This window comes from Topomyia yanbarensis, chromosome 2, assembly GCF_030247195.1.
Source record: "Topomyia yanbarensis strain Yona2022 chromosome 2, ASM3024719v1, whole genome shotgun sequence".
NCBI classification, from domain to species: Eukaryota; Metazoa; Arthropoda; class Insecta; order Diptera; family Culicidae; genus Topomyia; species Topomyia yanbarensis.
The window spans coordinates 148,544,270-148,550,269 of NC_080671.1; the positions used below are offsets into that span (position 1 = coordinate 148,544,270).

General features: G+C 37.7%; 1 protein-coding gene across 3 annotated transcripts in view; it reads right to left on the reverse strand.

Annotated features, from left to right (window-relative positions):
- The window catches only part of LOC131681684 (angiopoietin-2), a 462,968-nt gene extending 458,612 nt beyond the window's left edge, over nucleotides 1-4,356 (reverse strand). Inside the window, exon 1 of one of the 3 annotated variants that reach the window (XM_058962637.1) lies at nucleotides 4,123-4,356. The gene's annotated coding sequence lies outside the window, so the exon portion shown is untranslated. Of the gene's footprint in view, nucleotides 1-3,514; nucleotides 3,663-4,122 lie in introns of those variants that run through there. The other 2 variants (XM_058962639.1, XM_058962638.1) reach the window with 2 other exon arrangements.
- Nucleotides 4,357-6,000: the final 1,644 nt, after the last annotated feature.

The window sequence follows — 6,000 nt, forward strand, 5'->3', positions numbered from 1 at the left end:
CTGTTTCTGATTACCACTATGGCTAGAGCCATCCAAGGCAATAAACAACAACAAAAATGAAAGTCTAGAAAACCTCCCATGTCATGACAGCAGGTATCCAATCGATCAATCCCTGGTTCCAGTCGCTGGATGCCACAGGGTATCTGGGCTGATTTGATCCAAAACAAAAGTGTTATCAACCTACTAGTGGCCTCTATTCCCTCGCCAAGTTTTTAATGAAATAATTGAACAATATAATTTCAAGAACAATCGCTAAAAAAAGAAAGAAGATATAACTAGAACGGGCTCACCAGTAATAAAGGTCAAAATTATTTCACTCCGCTACCATCACTTAGGACTGTACTATTACAGCAGCGAAGAGCCCTTCTCCGCTTACTCCTAATTTCATCAGTCGTCACCGAAAGATATGTTTACTTTTACCACAAATCATTTTTCCCGATATTTAAAATTTTCACCGAAAAACAAATTAACGACAACGACAAATTTTCGCACCCGACGCACCCTATCAAGTGTAGAAGCCAAAAGTATGACTATGCGAAAAATACAAAGTTACAATTTTCACTCAGTGCTTCATATCATCTGCATTTTTCATCCGATTTTTGTGACCAATGGCTTAAAATTTATGTAAAAGGATCATCTATCACATTAGATTCTAAAAGAATTTTCTTCTGTTCATGATTTGTTATAAAAAATCAAATTTTATTTAAATGGTCGAAAATTAGACTTTTTTTGGTCGCTTGAAATAATGATAAATGTACATTTGTTCTACGCATACTATACGGAAAGGGCACATCAACACCTTTTGAACAGTGATTTGTGTGTTTCTATCGGATTCTTTTTGAACGATATATTAACAAATAACTAAAAAAGTGCCCAAAAATACCTTTTTCAAAGAAATCTCGTAAATGCCTCTTTGAAAAAATAAACTTTGTTTTCGGATTCAGCGACCCAAAATTGACTTAGAAAACACCTTTCTTCTTAGTTTATCGTGATTAGATTTTAAAAATATGAAAAAAAATTATTTGTAATAAAAAATTAGAACAAAAACAAAAAAAAGTAAGCAAAAACGTTTTTTTGAAAAAAAAAAAAAAAAAAAAGAAAGACGCGAATTTCTTTGAAAGAGAAATTGAGTATGATTTTCGTGTTCAGCGACCCATAATTTATCTAGAAAACACTTTTCCTCACAACTTCATTTTTCTTGTAAACTAGTGTAATGTTATTTAAGACCAAAAGAGATATGTGAAAAACAATTTTGTCTCGGTGCTTAATAACATCAACAGTTTTTATCACATTTTCGTGATCTTAAGCTTAAAATTTTTGTTAGAAGTTTGTCTGTCACATAAGATCCTAAAAGATTTTTTTTGCTGAATTGTTTTTTTTATGAAACATCAACTAAAAATGAGTAATGTCTCCAAAAATCACTCTTTTTGGCTTTGGTTGCTCTTAACCCCGAATTGTAAATAATTAACCCAACCATGTTATACATTTTTGAAATGGGCCTTTCGAATGGTGAGATTGTGTTAATCGGAAGATTTGTTCCTGAGACATCGATTAATAAATGTAGAAAGTGCTCAAAAACACGTTTTTCAAAAAATCTCAGAAACGATACTTTGAAAAAGAAAATGGATGTGATTTTCGTATTCAGCGACCCAAAATTGACTTAGAAAAACTAACTTCATGCAATCACCCCAAAATTTGTAAACTAGTGTAATTTATTTCATGCTGGCTCTTGTCTAAAAACGATTACACAACTCTGGTCTGAACGATCAGCGATAAGTTCAATTTTTTTCACTTATAAAGCTGTTTAACATCACAGAATGTTTCCCGGATTATGAAAATATAAGAATAAGTCAGTTTCAATTTATGACACGAATCTTAAATAGCTTCAAAAACATACCATTAATGCCATTATGGGTCCTGATTGTTTAAAGTGCAACAAAATAACAAAAATACAAAATTAAGATTTTTTGCACGACGCGTTCGCAATACTTTTACAAAATCTATAAAATCTCGAAAAAGTTATTTTTAAAAATGATTTTTGGGGTGTGTCATAGAATAATCCATATATGTAATGCTTGTCATATTTTCTACATATTTGCCGAATAATATTTTTATACATAAGTAAGCAAATAAAAACTTGCTTCTCATCTTTTGAATAGAATAATCACAAAACTGATAGCTTTACAAAATAGAAAATATTTCTTCGTCTGCGGATTTGCATGTTTAAAAACAGTGTGCAACATCGCTGTCTGCTAAATAGGAGATGGGAGAGTACCTTTTAGGCGATATTGAGGATCGTTACGCTTCGACAGCTATTATACTCAAGTTTATTACCCTTCTTGTAGATAGCACTTATGAGGTTTTTCAATCAGTCCGTAACCGTATAGCCAGTAATTTTCGAGACTTTGGGAAGTTCAGTCGGGATTTCATCCTTTCCAACTTCCTTACCGTTTATAGCTCTCGAATAGCCTATCGCACTTCGTCTAGTGTGGATGCATCCAAAGCTTAGGTACAATTCCTAATACTTATTTGTCTAATTCTATACCAACTATGGTCGGTACATATTTGCATCAAAACATGTATCTATTTCTCTCTATTTTGCATTTTTATTATTTACTTCAACCAATTATTCACCCGTGGTTCATAGAAGATAAACGACATGTTTCAACTTCTTCCAAAACAATATATGCATGTTGCTTGTCATTTTGCTTTACGTCGTCAATAATAATTCCATGAATAACACCTGCTCATTAATGGCCCGAAGTCAGAATACAGCTCCAGAAATATAACCTAATAATGCACAGTCAGTATCATAAATCTACCAAACCGATAACAGATTTCGTTGTTTTTGAGGTACCTATCTACCTGCGAGCACCTTATTCCGCCGCGTATCAAACCAGAAAGTTTCATTCAGTTTCTCGCGAAGCGGTTTTTTGCTGATACTAAATGTCACACACTTCAGGGTTCTTGGAGCCGAACAACCAACAGCAAATCACGCAGCACTCACACACGGCCGACCAAAAGCAGAAAAAAAACTTGTTCTACCACCTTCGACTCCGACGCTGCCTTGCGGTGTTCAACCAGCCAGTTAACCAACCTATTCAACCTGGCACAGCTCGAACACCACCGCCACAGGTTGTGTTCTTTCCTCGTTGGAGACGCGTTACTTCCAACCTGACATTGACGGACAACCCATAAATATCACCGTCGAACCTATCGAGCCGTCTATGTATACACCTAATCGCTTTATATCGATCACCACCGCAAAAAAAAACGATACGTCAACTTTGAGGATATTGCGTGCGAAACGGCCACAACATGCACCACTTTGAAAAGTATCACTATTTTATTGAAAACGGAAAATGTGGTGTCGAAAGCGTCCAAGCACACCTGAAACACCGCTGTAGCAGTCTCAGTCCGGATAGCGCAGACCTTGATCGTCGTGGTTCCGTCCACAATGAAGGTGAATTTAGGCCTAACCGTCGTTCTGAAGCGGTTACCGCATAAAATCTACCTTACAAATGCCCCGCGGCAGCACAGTGCGGTCATGTTGCATAATTTATCTCCTGAGAGTGACCGCGTTGCAAGTCCTCCTAGCTGTAAGTCACGCCGCTTTTTCACTCCCTACACTGACTGACACTGTATGTACTTCACTTAATCGAAACCACTTTTCGTTTTCATTGGCACGAGCTTTGTACAATGCTGGTATGATCGGGTACAAGCTGTTATTTTGCGTCAACTGTTTTGTTTCTCCGATATTCGCTTCGCTTCACCATTTCTTCCTAGCCGTAAATGTTGTCGTTTGCAACAGCACTAACGAGCCATGATTTATCTGCCTTTTTCCACACTTTTACGTCAAACAAACGTCGTTCATCCGAAAGTTTGCAAACCTGTCACTTTCTACGGACGGAAATGCGAGAATCCAAGTTGCACAAAATTTCGTTCAGCCAAAGATGAATCTCATAACAACTTTTGAATAAAATACAAAAATGGACAGAGTGAGATAGAGAGAGAGAGAGTAGAAACTATTTTCAGCCCGACTAAAAATTCACTTGCAATATTATACCAAAAGCGTGAAATTTAGTTTCCCAAGCCACTATTTTTTATCACAAAACAACACACCTCGCCAATAAACCGCAATGGGTTACACCGAATGCAACAAACCAAACGTGAAACCAGTAGTACAATAGAAGTTTGAAGATAATTCACCCGCACGCGCGAACACGCGAAGTTTTTCCGGCCTCCACACAGATATGAAGGAGTTGTAAACTACTAGAAACGCTTAAAGTAGCGCGAAAACGCCAAAAACACAACCGATTCGTATCGCGGTTAAATAATTTCTGCGCGGCCCAGCATAACCAGACTATGCACCGAGTCCCACAGATCACCGCCACAGCCGAGAGAGCGCAAGCGGCTAGCGTGCGCGATCAATCGATCAGTGCGAAAGGGGGCTATACGCGAAACGGCCCGGCTCCAACCGAACGTTGGCGTTGGCTGGTGATGCGAGAGAAGTGCGGTATTTTCACGAGACGGCTAGCCACTGGCGCACTGCTTGCCAGCTGGGCTGATGCTAGGCAGCAGTTTTGATTAGGGGTGCTCTCCGATGCGTTTTGATGCCTACAAAATCCACTGCAAATAGATCTGAATGTATCTCTTGACTGTCGAGCTTGAATTGTAAGCGGTTTTTTTGCATGAATTCCACCTTTTATCATGGGTTCTAAAAAAGACGAAATGGTTTATGGATAGCTTGTTTTACAAAATTTGAAATCAAAAAGAAATTGTTGATGTAGATATTGATTAATTGTTGTAAAACATCAGGAACATCGGCGGCTCCAGCTGGCTGACAAAGGATGAGCACGTCTTTTGACAAAATATTGCTTATAGACGATTTAAAAAACGCTTGTAATCCACCTAACAGTGTGATGAGACATTTCTTATAATTCTTATCACTTTCTTCAGGTATTATATCGATTGACAACATTTAGTACTTGATGCTTCACAATGTTTTTGATAACACATACTACATGGGATAGTGGCAGGACTCAGAGAATCGCTCAAATACGCATGGGACAATATCAGTGCTAGAAATCTCAAAGGCTAAACCAAATCAACGGAAAAGCGGTAAAAAGACCCATAAAATCGACATACAAACGAACTATTGCTAATGCATTGTTAATAACATATCTAAAGTCTTCAATCAATGCATTGTGTAGGGAAGACAGAATTTTCCTAACGCGGTTATATATGTTGTGCTAGACCAAAAAAATCGAAATAAAAATTTTTCTAATCGATTTGAAGTTCATACTCTCAATAGCGTTTACTCAAATTTCCAACGCGACTGAGAACTAAGCACTGAAATTACGGCTCTTGATATCACGCTTCCTCTGAAGTGCATGCGTGCATAGTTCAAACTTCACTTCGATATCGACTTTTACTAAAAGTGACTTCCTAGTAGTATCTTTGATTTGAATTATTATCGCTAATCCTAATGCCAAAGAACAAAAAAAACTCCCGAAACCCGTTAGGGAAATTCATCATCATTACTGGAATTTTCGTTATCACGAAACTTTTCGATACCTTTCCGTCACTTGCGTTAGTGCACTGGGTGCACGCTGCTCTGAAAATCTATTAATAATTTTCAAATACCTTATAATTTTCTCAATCTTTCTTGGGAAAGTTGTTTAACCCTCCGGAAGTCGTGCATATGGGCCAATCAACGAGCAACCGCTGCTGCCCTAAGACGATTTCGCTAGATTTTCAGGGCAGCGTGCACTCAGTGCACTAGCACGACTGCCGGAGGGTTAATAAGCTTTTGTAATATTGTTCAGGAAAAAAAGCTGAAAGTTTCTGTATTTTCTCCGTCTGCAACATATACACCCTTAAGTATACACCAATTAATTTAGGATATCCTTTTAACATAAACTATTCGCCGAATTTTGGAAAAAGTCGATAAAATACAGTCGGGTCTCCTACTACGCGAGTAACTGGGGGCGCGAAAAA